At 40.0% G+C, this 15244-nt stretch overlaps 1 protein-coding gene across 1 annotated transcript in view; it reads left to right on the plus strand.

Annotated features, from left to right (window-relative positions):
• Positions 1-15244, plus strand: part of Cachd1 (cache domain containing 1) — a 203922-nt gene that overhangs the window by 17803 nt on the left and 170875 nt on the right. The window lies entirely within an intron of this gene.

Here is a 15244-nt window from a genome sequence, read left to right on the forward strand (position 1 = left end):
CCATTGTAAATTGATTTTTTTCAAGTGACATTCTCACAGGAAATTTTGATTCATTATTTAAATAACAATGACATCCAATATTAGCAAGAATAAAGTATAATCCAAGATATATTAAAACCTTGATAAGAGAGTTGAAGATTTTGCAGCTCTCATTTTCAAATAAAAATAAAGAATTATTTCCAATTTCGGGTTAACTGTTGGTTTTTTACTGCTCCAGTGCAGTTCTGTGTAGTCTTTATCAAAAAATAGGTGTAGATTCTTACACGGAGTCAGCCAGCCAACCTGTTAGAACTGTTGCTTGGCTCTTGTACCAGTTCACTGGAACCCTCCCTGCCTTTAGATATTTAAACATGCAAAAATTCAATAGAGATAATGTCAGCCCCTGACTCCAGTGTTGTTCACCGGAGGCTCTTGGGGGAGCTGATGAGTGGGTGAACTGAGGCTGGAGCAAAGGAAAGAGGACTGCACACAGGACCCTGTGGAGGGAATGGGGTGGTGTTTGAGGGGCTGAACGAAGGTGTCGAGGGAGGATGTCAATGAAGGAAGACAAGAGAGAATAGGATCACTGTGGAGACTAGATTTTATTCTGGAAGAAATGGGAAGCCATTCGAGGGTTTCAGGCCCAAAAGTGGTGGGGTTGACTTTTGCTTCAGAAACAGGCCTCTGGCTGGCTCCATGGCTTTCTTCTCACTCTCTTGGTTTTATTACCCTCTAGCTATTGGCTTTGCTTACAATAACATAAGTGCATCAATCCCAGTCCTCTTTGGGACACATCACATTCTTCAGAGGAGGGTGCCTGTCTCCCCACTCATTGAAGAACACCTCCAGTCACCCTGATTGCACCTTAATGAACACAGGAGGATGGGGTTCCATGTGTTTAAACCACAGTACAATCCTGGAACCAGAGATCTTAGATTTGGGTCAATTCCACCCACATTAGACTGCTGCATAATCCAGTGATTTGTACAGCAGAGAGGTATCACAAATGTTCACTGCAGTTAACACCATCACCGTCCAATCAATGGCAGTAGAGTATAAGGAATGATTTTGATTGTTCTGACTTATGTTTTAGTTATGATGGACCTCTCTCTCTCTCTCTCTCGTCTCTTAGTGGCACTGGTGATTGTTTTGTGTAGTCTTTATCAACAGAGTTATTGTATCACTGAACCACATCCAGCTGATGGGCTTTCAAGCACATGTTACCATACCTGGCCAGGTTCCCCTGTCTCTCAAAACAGAACAAAACACACACACACACACACACAAAGTGGGCTGGGAATGTGTCTCAAATAGAGCACTTGTGTCTCAGTAGAGTACTTGCCTAATATTCTCTGAGACCCTGGGTTTGTTCCCATCCTGCATGTACATATGAGTGTACACACACACACACACACACACACACACACACACACAATTAATTGATTACAGACAGTTCTCAAATTAGAATTATTTTTTTAAAGAGAATTTTAATATTTATTTTCCTGTTTGCGGCGGAACAACATCTTTGTTTGTATGTGGTGCTGAGGATCGAACCCGGGCCACATGCATGCCAGGCGAGCACACTACCACTTGAGCCACATCCCCAGCCCCTCAAATTAGAATTATTGACTCATGGTTTTGTTTTGTTTTGTTTTTACTTTAGGATGGTGCATATGTGATATGTATTCAGTAGAAACTATACTTCTCTTATGGATCTTTTCTGGGGTTAACAGTATGCCATAGGATACTGTACTGATTCTGGGAGCTACAGTGAGCCACAAGTCCCAGCCAGACATGCGATCTATCATGAAGGCAATCAGCCAACAGTGCACAGTGTAATGTGTTGCCAGTATTTTTTTTATATTGTATTTTGTGTTTTCACATCCCATCGTGTCTTCAAAATGCCCATCTGTGTGTGTACATGATATTCAACACTTTGTTGCAAAATAGGCTTTGTGTTAGATGGTTTTGCCCAAGTGTAGGCTAAGAGTGTTCTGAAGTGCTTCAAGCCGACCAAGCTAAACTATGATATTTGGTATGTTAAATCTATTTTTTGACATAATTCAATTTATGATGGCTTTATTGGGATACAACCCCTTTGTAAGTTGAGGAGCATCTGTATTTTCTGAGTATTTGCCATACCTAATCTCAAGGGAGTCCTGAGACATAGTACATACATGATGATGTTAAGTCAACAATGAGTATCTGGGATAGCTTAATCCATTAGGTTAGTAGAAGAATCCAAATCAATTAGTTTAAAAGGCAATTTCAATACTTAACATATTAGAATATATTTTTAACTATTTGTAAAGTGATTATGGTTTGGAATTGCCTGTTTACATTTTCTAAACATATTATTACAGATAGAACTTAACAACATAACATGTTTTATAGACAGAATCATATTCTTAACTATGTAGTGGCAGATACTTCTATAATCTGGGTTTTGCAAATTTCCTTTTTTTTTTTTTTTTTGTTATTTTGTTTTCTATCAATCTCTCTTTTCCTATCTCTAATTTCTTGTTTGGTTGTGACTGTCTATGATGATGTTCAAAAAGTTACAAAAAGATTTGCTACTTTAGGGTATAAACTTAACCTACTGTTGTTCACTTGGTTATTGAAACTAAATCATAGTTAATATATTTTCAAATAAATGAATATAAATTTTATTTGATTTTAATAAATAATTTTTAAGAGTTTTACAGTTTCCAAAACAATTAGTATCTCTTTTGTACATTTATGTTTTGGTCATTTATTTAGAATTGTATAGGGGTTCTCATTATGACATAGTAAAATATTTTCAAGGAGGTAAAGTGTGAGGACTTTCCTTTTTAAATTAATTTTCCTCAAAGTCCATTTGATGTTATTCAAGAGTTAATATAAGACTTGTAGGTAAAAAAAAATGCTTTAGTTAGACATTATTGTGTTTTTTGTTGTTGTTGTTGTTTGTTTTTGTTTTAATATCCCCAGCCCTTTTTACTTTTTATTTTGAGAGAGGGTTTTGCTAAATTGCCAAGACTGGCCTGGAAATTGCCATCTTTTTGCCTCAGCATCCCCAGTTGTTGAGATTACAGGCGTGCACCAGCATAACTGGATAATCATAAATAGTATTGTGTTGCTATTTCCCAAAATATCTGATATTGAGTGAAAAGGTGAGAGGTCTGCTAACCTAACTGCATTGTTCTCCTATAATTCTTTCTTTCAGCTCACTTGAAAAGTACTTAAAATCTGTCAAGCAGCATGGCTTATTCAGTATTAAGCACATCCTTGATATCTGTGGGGGATTGTTCCAGGAATCCCCACAAATACCAAGTCAGGGATACTCAAGTCCTGTGTATAAAATGGCATAGTATTTGCATATGAACTACCCAAATCCTCCTATATATTTTAAATCATCTCTAAATTACTTATAAGACTCACTATAATACAAATAGTTGTTATACTGTATTTTTTAGGGAATAATAACAAGGAAAAAAACAATTCCATATAGACACAATTTTTTTCTAATATTTTCTCTTTGCTTGGTTGTGTCCATTTATGTGAAGCCTGTAGTTATAGATAGGGACTGTATCTTCATTTCATTAGTATTTGACCTTTACACATTGGTTCCCTTAGTTATTATACTAAAAAAATTATTATCTAGATACTGGACTATTCTTATATATATTGTCACATTAAAATTCTATAAATGCCTTTTTCCTCAAAAGCATTCACATCATGACATAATACCATTAGAGACTTGGGGGGCTAGGTATGCAGTGGCAGAGCACTGACCTAGCTAGTGCAAGGCCCTGAGTTTCATCCCCAGCACCACTCACATACACACACACACACACACACACACACACACACACACACACACGCCCTGGGTTCATCCCTAACACCACACACACAAACACATGCCATAGATTCATCCCTAGCACCACACACACACACACACCCACACATACGCCCTGGGTTCATCCCTAGCAACACACACACACACACACATACACACACCCTGGGTTCATCCCTAACACCACACACACACACACACACTCACACACACACACACACACACATACTCACACAGTGTTTTGTGGGGGATTTACCAATGATTTCCACAATAAAACAGTCCAAGCAGGAAAGTTAGGTAAATACTGAAGTGAGCAATGCTTTAAATGAAACATACATTTAATGTGTACTACCAGCCGAGCATTCTGGGAGATGCTGAAGATATTCACCCAAATACAGCCCTGATTTTCTGGAGTGAACATTCTGCTGGGGAGACTAGTTGGCAAGCAGGCTGAGAACAGCAGGGGACGAGGGTCAGTTCAGAGAAATGATTTGTAAACAGTGCTCATAACCTTTGCTTCATGGATACAGATAGGTCATGTGCCCTGGAGGACCATTTCTGGGGGATCAACTCTCTTTGGGCTAGTTTGTCTCGAGCTGTATTTCTTATTTATGGCATTTTCAGACGACTCACAAGTGGCCTGTAAACAATTACCATGCTTCACTCTTCCTCTGTGTGTTTCCTGTAAACTCTCAACTTAAGTTTTTTTCTGTCTTTTATAGCTCAGCTGCCAGTTGCCCTGAGACTTTCTCCATTCCACACCCCCCTAGGACTGCCCTGGCAGGATTACCTACCTTCTGGAAGGCTCTGTGGATCTGCTTTTGAAGGAGGCATGAGTCCTTCAAACTAAAAGCCATTTTTTAAGTAACACAGAGGCCTTCCCTGAAAGAAGCAGGGGACATGAATGGTTCCAGCAAGCCCCAGTTTGCAAACACTGGCTTCCAAAGCTCATTTAGAAGTCTGTTGCTTGGAACAATATTCACTCGGAGAGGTTATAAAAGCAGACCCAGTTCTCAGGCCAACTCACAAAAGCCTCTTCAGAGAAATGGATTTTACTCCAAGTTCTCTCACTGTCCTTATGAACCTCAAATTCCTCACTGTAAAAATTGGGGATGTGCTCATCATTGTTGCAGGGTTAAATGAGGAGGTTTGTTAGATTATCTAGCACAATGCCTGATGCCAGAGGTCTCCAGAAGTGTTAGCTTTTTTTCTTTATGTGCAGGCAGATATTACTGGTTCTTCAGAATTAAATGTTCCACTCCTCACTTCTGAATTTTGTACAATTGGTAGGATCATAGGTTCGTGGGGTTGAAAAATGAGTAGGACAACTCTCCAATGTCATTCAAGTGGGAAAAGAGGGAAGTGCTATAATACAGGTAACTACCATTTATTGAGCATTTACTATGCTGTAATGCCATAATAAGTACAGGTTAAATACTGGCTAGTATCACTTAACTCAGACATAACGTCAGTGGACCAAGCTGCTTGCCTAGTGTGTGTTCCTGATTGCCTTGGCTGAAGGTATAAATAGCTCCAAGTTCTTTCAGTTTAGCCCCTGTCCATCAGTGAAGAATGATTATTTGGGGATATTTTTGTCTGTCACTCAGCAGTTTCAGCAAAAAGATGCATTTCAAATTCCCAAAGGACAGAAGCAGCATTCTCTCTGGTTCCTGCAGGTCTGACTGGGCCTGGTTTCCTCTTGAAATGCCTCCCTGTGATGTTATGACTTAAAAGATGGAGGGTTGTTTGATCCAAGCCCGGGATTTGTTAGCTACAGGGTTTTTGTTAATAGAAAACACTCACACACCTCTAGGGGGGAGAAATTAAAGCACATACTTCCTTCTCTCTGACCTCTGAACCCTTGCCATTTACATCAAACACTCTCTGGGGGAGAACGCTAAATTAATAATCTGTGATAGTGCCCTGTCTAACCAGTCTCAATTTCAACTTGGCATTTTCTCCTCAAACTGATGAGTTCCCATCTCTGGAGATGTGTGTGTCTTCCAGAGGTCTAAACAGAGGCAATGTGCTTGGGAACGCAGAGCATGGCTCACACAGTATTCTTCATGCACCAGGATTCAGAGTTCTCTCAACTTTCAAGAATTAACTGTGCAGTGGTTGTACAATGGCTAAATGACGTGGCCTCTCCACACCTTGATTCCTTTATCTGCAAAATGGGGATTTTACCTAACCTTGGGGGAGTTGTGAAGACTAAAGGAAAGAATACGTATGAAAGCACTATGTTCTGTGCTCTTTAGTTATAACCTTTTGTTCTCAGGGGAAGTCAGCAAATTGTAGTGAGAAATAGGTCCAGAGCAACATTTGCTCTTTGAAAAGGTAGGCCTAAAAAAGCACCGGCCCTTTAACTTCCAGGACACTTTCAAACCTGTGGGATCTTCTGTAAAAATTTAAAGATGAAATCTAGAAAAACTTTGCTTAAGTAATTTTTTAAAAAGTTATTTAAGCTATTAAATAATCAGTAGAGACCAATATGATCTGACTGTAATATTAATAATGCCTTAAATTTGCTACCTTGCTTTACGGCGTGGGCAGGGGTTACTCTTAGCAGTCCAAACTGTAAATGTTCAGAGCACAAATTTCAAGGTCCTTCTATCTAGTAGCCCAAAGCAGTGGGAAAAGAGGTGCCTTTCTTCAAAAACTGCTCCCTCTTTTTTTTAATTAATAAAAACTAACAGTGAGACACTATGTTTGCTGTATTAAAATCATGTACAGTGTACACCAATTGATTTTCTTAAAGATCTTTTATTCACTTATTTGCTTGCTTTTTTGCTGCACTAGGGAATGACTACAGAACTTCACACACACTAGGCAAGTACTTTGCCACCAAGCTACATCCCCAGCCCCTTTTTGTTTTGAGACAGGATCTTACCAAGTTGCCTAGGCTGCCCTCAGACCTGTGATCCTCCTACCTCACCCTTCCAAGTAGCTGAGATTACAGCTGTGTACCACTGTGCCTGGCCATTACTTTTCTTTCTTGACTAAAGGAACTCAGAAATTCCCCCTGAATATATCTCCATAAATTAAATAAGGGGGGAGATAATTTTTTTTTTTTAGAAGTTTGGAAACAGAGGTAAAGAAAATCAGTTCCATCTAGGCAGTATTATTCATTTGGAAAAAGAAGAGGAGGATTGAAGAAGGTACTGTATTCCTGCAGTAAAAACAATCTGTATTTGAGAAATATTTCTTCTCAGTGAAAGTCCATTGGCAATCTTTGCTGCTTGAGGAATAAGGACATTTTTATAACTTGTGAAAACTCTAGGGGAAGGCAGCCTTGGTTCTGATAGCATGGCGTTGGGTGCTGTCACTGTTATTACACATGCCTTTGGTCCAGGCTTTGTTCAAGTGTCTGTTCGTGTCCTGGCCAACACCAACTGGATCCAGATATCTGCAGTCCAATCTCACATGAACACACTTTTCTGTTCACCACAGTACTTCCTGGAGGTGTCCTCCAGTTCTAAACCCTCACCCTCTGCCACACACAGAGCCACTGGGCTCCTTCTTATCCAGAACCTGTGCTGATCCTAGCACGCTGTGGTGGCACCCTGCTTATTCAATCTTTTGAGTTATCATAAATGCAAAAAAAAAAGGTAGCATCTGCTGCTGGGGCTCCCTGAGTGTATTTATTGTCCACTTATCTTCTACCATAAAAGTGATCATCAGGTCCATTTTTTCTTAGCCTGGCTTCCTACTGTTGAGTCATGGAAAACACTGTGGTGTGAAGAGAGCACTGTGTTCATCCATGAGGAGTCAGCCCCAGCGTTGCCTTCTCTAGATGGTTGTCTCTGTTTTTTTTTTACTGCTCCTTTGTGACCCCCACAGAACTGTGCCCTTGTCCTTGTGAGCTTCTTGGGGGTTGAGACTAAGTCCATTTTCCCTGAATGTTCAATACCTTCAAGAGAGCCTAGGACAAGAGTGGATGCTCAGTCAGGGCCAAATGAATTAGTGAATTTGGAAGCAAAACCTTGGGGAGCCACCTAATATCTCCAGATCACTTTCCTCACCTAGTGCAAGGGGGTAAATAATACTTTCTTCACAGAGCTGTTATATCGAACCAGATATCTTTGAAATCCTTTTGTGAATTATAAAATAATCTATCTTATAAGAATTTGGAAATACTTGTTCAGCCTTCTTGTTTTATCTTTTCCACATCTAGGTGAGTTAAGAGGACATTCTATGTATTATTGCACACGAGCTTGCTCTTTGGTAACATTGATCCCCAGGAGGACATAATCATAAGGAAGTAACCAGGTGAAGAGCTTAGTCATTTATTAAGCCATTGATAATCTGGGCACTTCAGTTATATATTCTGGGGAAATGTATTATACATTTTATGGGGAAATTACTTATTACACTTTGTACTTCCCACTCCATAGATTTGAGGGACAGGGTGGCGATTAGGCCTCTCTTCTCATGACTTACACATTGCAAGGAATATTTCCAAAGTGTTATGGCCCATAACTGGGCCGTGTGAGAAAGTGTGCCAATGTCTGGAGGCAACCGTGCAGATACCAACTAACTCAGCCTGCGAGCTGCAGCAGCCTCATTGGACATTTTATCTACACCTTTCTTTCCCTGGGAATTACCAACAAGGTAATTTTAAATCTTCCCTCCTCCCAGCCACGCACACCTTTTCTCCTCCCTGCAGTGGACTTAAACACATTTTTCGGGGCTGCTTTAGTGAGCTCATGGTCCTCATAATCTCCTTAGAGAAGTGTATGCACATTAAGGGGACGTATTTAATAGACACAGCGCCTCTGTGAAAGAATGCTTTGTGGAAGGCTGCCTTTGTGTATTTCTCCATCTCGCAGCAGTTCCTGGGGCGCTTCCCAAGTCTCCCTGACACTGAATGGCAGGGCTGGGAAGGACCTTGCTCCAGAATAATGGGAGGGGGCCATGGGGTGGGGGGCAGGGAGGAGGCCAGCATTGGAATGCGGAGACCATGGTATTGGCTCTCCAGGGTTGAGCATCTTAACATTTTCTCTTCTTCTTACCCCCAGCTGCGGACTTTGCATTTTCAATGAGAGCCCCTCTACCCTGAGCTCCAGTGAAAGTGGATCACTTTAAGCCTGCAACAATGATGGTTTCTTATCCTCTTAGTTAATGCTTTAGATAACTTTCTTTTAGACCAGGTAGGGGCTTGTAATGTGGGACTGTGGCTCTGGCTTTGCCTGGTAAGGCATGTGAAATTTTCTCATCTCTTCTAACCATCTCTCCCCATCCTCCAGCTTTCTCTTAATTTTAAATAAATCTTTGCATTTGTATATGTGGATGTGCAATGCTCTGTTAGTGTCCTATCATGAACAGCTGTCAAAGAGAGAATTTACTTGTAAATGATAACATCCCCCACATGTCAAAGCTGTTAGACAAAGGATTTGCACTTTCTCTTCCCTTAAATTTAATTTGTAAACTCCAGTCTAGATGTTGACCAAGGGAAGCTCTTTAATTCACTTATGGTAAAACCACAAAGATTATGCCTGATAATCGTTCCTCAAATATTCAAGAAAAAAATATTCTCAATATTTTAAAGATAAGACTTAGCAGATGTGCTCATTTGGGGGGCACCTTTCAAGAACCAGGTTAGAATTTCTCTTTTTAATGCGGATGGCTATTGACTTCAGAAAGAGTAAATATTTTATCCAAGATGTGAAAGTCACAAAGCAGTAGAGGTGGGATTCAAATGTAATCAGCCTCTGCCTGAACACTTAGGTTAATTACATTAAATGATTCAGCACTTAATGAGTCCTGTAGTATTTGCTGTTTGCTTGAATCTTATTTCTTGGTGTAGAAAGCTCTGGAGAATATAGGCATGGGTTAATAGAGAAACTATTTTTTGTGCGACTCAGTCAAGAGGAAATACTTTACAGATGCAGCAGGGAAGGCATGTTTGTGCATCTCACTCCTCTCTCCTAAGGAGACTTGTATGGAATACCTCTCCTCCACTTGCTGCTCAGGGAGAATGGAATAGATGTGGAAGCAATTTGAAAACCGGAAATGAATGCACATGTAAAGTTTTATTGTCATCCCCGATAGGATGGGAAGAGAGAAAAGGAAAGAAAACCTGAGAACAGAGAACATTCCAATCTCAAGTAAGTTTTTTTAGTAAGCAATGTCTATCGTAAATTCTGAAATTATTTCCTGATATGTTTGGAAAAGCTCTCCTGTGTACTTGAAGTTGATTTCTTCTTGACTTTCTCCTTTGAAACAGATAAAGTGACTGCTGTTATGGCTCACATAGTCTCTTTGTAGACTTGAGAGACTGTCAAGGGCTTCCTTGTGAAGTCCAAGTGATTTATTGTGTGCAAAGGTGTGTCACGAGTGTACTGGTTCCATCTACCTAGATTAAGTTTGGATAGAATCTGTCCTCAGTTGTTGATTGGGAAAGACACACATGGACAGAAAGAGAAGTAATACAGAGCTATTTTTATTTGAATTAGAGCTAAAGAATCATGCTTTATTATTTTTTTTTTGACCCCAAGTTAGTATAATGAGCTTTCAAAGTGTCCCTAGTAAGTACTAAGTCACCATCTTCTTCTTATCAGTCTACTTAGTTTTCCCTTTTAGCTTTCCTACAGGTTTATGCCTCCCTCTTTGTCCATTTCTTCTCAGGATTGTCATTTACAAGGAAATAGAACAAAAGTTGAAATATCTAATTCATTTCATTAAAATAAAGAACATGTATAGACTTTTCACCCTTTTTGTTGGCTGGGACATTAGTAGCTCTATTTTAGTTTTACTATAATATATTTGAATAGCTTTGAATGTACTGCCAAAGGCAAGAGGGCACTTAAAACCTTTGCATTTTATAGTGATTTGTTTGCCAAGCTGGCTGCTGTCCCAGACAGTGCATCCCTGAACATGGGTGGTGGTGAAAGCGACTTGATGTGTAGTGTTTGTTTGAACCACATTGAGAGTTAGGCTTTGAAATATATGGGATAGTTTGCTTCTGCTAATGAGCTCAAGGTTCTATAAAGGATGCCAGGATTGTACGAAATTGCCCCACCTTAGTCTTACTGGAAATATTTTGATTGCTTTTTTAAAAAGCTTCTTAGTACTAGTAGGATTTAAGTTACTCCCACCTGGAATATCTAAGGCATTGTATGCTGGAGAGTGGAGAAAAATCTAGTAATCTTTGAGCTAGGAAACCATCTTCTGCATCTGGCTCTACATCTGGCTGATCACTTAGTTTCTCAGTGACATGGTTTCCTCTTGCAATCTACTAGAACCCTTCCTCATCTAATTTCCTAAGATGATGTGTGGACTCCAAGTTTCCTAGTCCTTTATAGCCAAAGGTATCACACTTAAAATGCTTGTCATACTTGAAATTATGGTAAATCATAGTGTGTAAAATTCACTGACTTGAGGTGAAAATGGAATGAACTGTTACGGTTTAGATATGAGGTGTCCCCCAAAAGTTTATGTGTAAGACAATAAAACAATGTTCAGAGGTTAAATGATTAGATTATGAGAGGTGTAACCTAATTGTTGGATGAATCCACTGATGTGGATTAATTTGATGATAACTGTAGGCAAGTGGGGGTGTGGCTAGAGGAGGTAGGTAACTGGAGTCATTTCTTCGGGGTTTGTATTTTGTCCCTGGAGAGTGGATCTTTCTCTCTGCATCTTGGTGCCATATCCTAAGCTACTTTCCTCTGCTGCACCCTTCTGCCACAATGTTCCACCTCACTTTGGGCCCACAGCCATGGAGTCAGTCAGCCATGAACTGAACCTCTGAAACCATGAGTCAAAATAAACTTTTCTCCCTTCACATTGTTCTTGTCAGGTTTTTGGTCACAGCGACACAAAGCTGATAAAACATGTAGAATAAATTTCTGTTCTATTTGCAGTATAGGGAATAGAACCCAGGGGTACCCTTCCTCTGAGCTACATACCCAGCCCTTTTTATTTTGTATTTTGAGACAGGGCCTCACAAAGTTGCTCAGGCTGGCCTTGAACTTGTGATTCTCCTGCCTCATCCTCCCGAGTTCCTGGGATTACAGACATAAGCCATCATGCCCAGATACCCAATAAGAATTTTAATAAAAGAAATGGTATGCTGGGAATTGAGAACGAAAGTAAAGTAAGCCAAGGTCTCTTCCAGCTGAAGCAAACTGGGAAAGCTTTACTCATGGGTCAATTTATGGGTCAGTGAAACCAGATGCCTTGGAGTACCTTCCTATAGGATAGTCATGCGTGGAAGCCCAATTTCCTCGAAACCTAGTTTTCCCTTAGAAGTTACCTCAAAAAGAGGGGGAAAAAATGAGCTTCACTTAAGTGGCTTCCTGTCCTGGGTTTCCATGGAGAGAACATTTTCAAGATTAAAGGACTCTAGCTGTCATTTTTGACCTGAGGGGTCTTAAGATTTATGTTTCAAAGCAGGGTGGGAATTGAGTTCTTTTTTTATTTTCTTTTATCATGTGTGTGTTTGTTTGGACAAATTTACTTTTTCTTCCAAAAAATGCTGAGAATTGAACAATTATCAGCCTATTGGCTACTGTATGTATTAGCTTTGTCATAAAGAGAGAATAAGAAATAGAAATGTAGTCTGTCAGATTTTATAGGACTTGTGTCACCAAAGTGAAGGCAGAGTTTTTCTTTTTTTTCCTCTGTCACCTGATAATACTTGCAGGGCTTTGGTCAGTAATTATATATATATATTTGTAGATGGACATGATACCTTTATTTTGTATATTTATTTTTATGTGGTGCTGTGGATGGAACCCAGTGTCTCACACATGCGAGGCAAGTGCTCTACCACTGAGCCACAACCTCAGCCCGTGTAATGGTCCTCTGATTAGTCATTGGTTCAGCCAATATTTTCTAGCACTCACTCTGTGCTCCACAATGCCTCCCAATGACCTAGGGTACATAAAGAAAAGGACACAGGCTCTGCCTTTGCTCACTGCTGGCAGGTTGGGAGAAGCCTAAGAGTCCTTCTCAGTTTTGAAACTTCATTTCCAATTAGTTATAGCCAGCAGTGGTTAGCAAGGAAAGTAGGGAAGGACAGAGGAGACCCTTAGCCACCAAGAGTTTCAAAGTCAGCCGAGATTAACATGATGGATGTGAATACCAAGGCTATTTGGAGTCATATAGTTCAAGAAAAAATACCTGGGAGAGAGCCTGGATCAGCTGAGAGTCAGCCTTGATTGATTCTCCTGCTTATTTGTACGGCCTCTGCTCTCAGCAAAGAAGTTACCCATGTGAAGAAAATAAACCCAAACAACTGGGTAGCAGAGCAGCAAAACAGGCAGAGGCCAGGACTGAGTGTGGACTGGATCTCAAGCCCTTTGACATGCCTCAGGCATTCTTCTCTCCAGAATGCCCTTCCTGATTCTTTGAATCGACCCCCAAGTGAGACAGTAGTTCACCCCCAGAAAGCTGGTTACACATAGTTCAGTATAACTTGTAGATGGCTTCCAGGGAGAGAAAGCAGAGGAAACTCACACCAGCATATAGACACCGACTAGGGCAGCTTTTAAAGTCATGTATATACGTGGTTCAAGAATCACGTATGTACCTAGCACAGTACTGCAGTTCAATAAATGGAAACTATTCATTTCTCCTCTGTATTTTCTCACTAACTGAAACCGAAATATATTTTGTCTTATACAACATCCAGTATAAATTTGTATTTGATCGTATTTCTACCATAATACTTTGTATTTCTTTAATCATGTCTTCCTGAGATTTCCAGAGTTTACTGAATCTTCATTTTTGCACGGGAAGGTGCCTTCAAGGCTCATTGCCTTTTTTGAAGAAGAGGTATCTGAAGTTCAAAGCAAAGGGTTTTTTTTTTTTTTTTGGCTCACGTTTGCTGAAATAATTGGTAATGGGACCTAAATGCAAAGCCCAGTCTCCTGGCATTTGATCCAATGGCACTTCTGTCATACTATGCCACCTCTTGGTATTTGAAATGCAAGGCAAGGTTTAGTTCCAGGCCTCAGCCTCTTGGATATCAAGTCTTGCCTACAGAGTTCATTACTCTATTTAAGATACTTTCCCAGTCCCTTTCTTTCTTCCTTTCTCCCTCCTTCCTTCCTTCTTTCCTTCCTTCCTTCCTTCCTTCCTTCCTTCCTTCCTTCCTTCCTTCCTTCCTTCCTTCCTTCCTTCCCCTCCCTCCCATCCTTCCTCTCTCTTTTTCTCTCTCTTTCATTTGAGATCTGCCTGTTTCAGCCTCCTGAACAGCTGGGCATACAGGTGTGCACCACTGTGCCTGGCTCAAATACTTTCTTGATTCTCTGATCTCTTGTCTCAGGAATGAGAGCTACAACGCAGTTGTCCACTGTGTCTCATGGTCTTAGGTAGGGTGTTGACTATATAATGTAGGGATGATTGGAGTGGTTTATATTAAAGTACATAAATTATTTCCCTCCCTTCGGAACTTGAAGGAATGCCTTATAAGGTGTGAATGACTTAAAGCCTCCTTTTACCCAGCCCTTACAGGCTTATTAAATAGGTCAAGTTCCCAGTTAGTCCGGAATGTACATCACTGGAAGTTCTGACCCATGAGGGCTACACACCAGTCCTTATCAGCAGTGTTCACGTGTCTTGTGTTTGGTCATATAGTAGTTCCAGCCTTAGTTTTTTGAGGAATCTCCACACTGCTCTTCAGAGTGGTTGTACTAGTCTGCAGTCCCACCAACAATGTACAATTTTATCTTCTTCACATATCTTTGCCAACATTTATTAATGTTCATATTCTTGATCGTTGCCATTCTGACTGGAGTGCAATGGAATCCTAGCGTAGTTTTCATTTGTATTTCCCTGATTTCTAGAGACCTTGGATATTTTTTCATGGATTTATTGGCCATTTATGTTTCTTCTTTTTAATTTTTTATTTTTTAAGTTATAGATGGATACAATGCCTTTACTTTATTTTTATGTAGTGCTAAGGATCAAACCCAGTGCTTCACACATGCCAGGCAAGCTACAGCCCCAACCCTTATGTTTCTCCTGTGAGATGATATTTAGTTTTTTGCACATTTATTAACAACACCCACCCTCCAATAACCCAATTAATAAATGTGCAAAAAACTAAATATCATCTCACAGGAGAAACATAAGGGTTGGGGCTGTAGCTTGCCTGGCATGTGTGAAGCACTGGGTTTGATCCTTAGCACTACATAAAAATAAAGTAAAGGCATTGTATCCTCAAAAAACTAAGGCTGGAACTACTATATGACCCAGCTATCCCACTCCTTGGTGTTTACCCCAAAGATCTAAAATCAGCTTACGATAGCCATACAGCCACTTCAGTGTTTACAGCAGCACAATTCACAATAGCTTAATTATAGATTCAACCCAGATGCCTGTCAGTAGATGAATGGATTAAGAAATGATGGTATATATTTACAGGGCAGTTTTACTTAGTCATAAAAAGGAGAGCATTTGCTGGTATAAAAGGATGGAAAT

This window comes from Marmota flaviventris, chromosome 10, assembly GCF_047511675.1.
Source record: "Marmota flaviventris isolate mMarFla1 chromosome 10, mMarFla1.hap1, whole genome shotgun sequence".
In the NCBI taxonomy this organism is placed as follows: domain Eukaryota; kingdom Metazoa; phylum Chordata; class Mammalia; order Rodentia; family Sciuridae; genus Marmota; species Marmota flaviventris.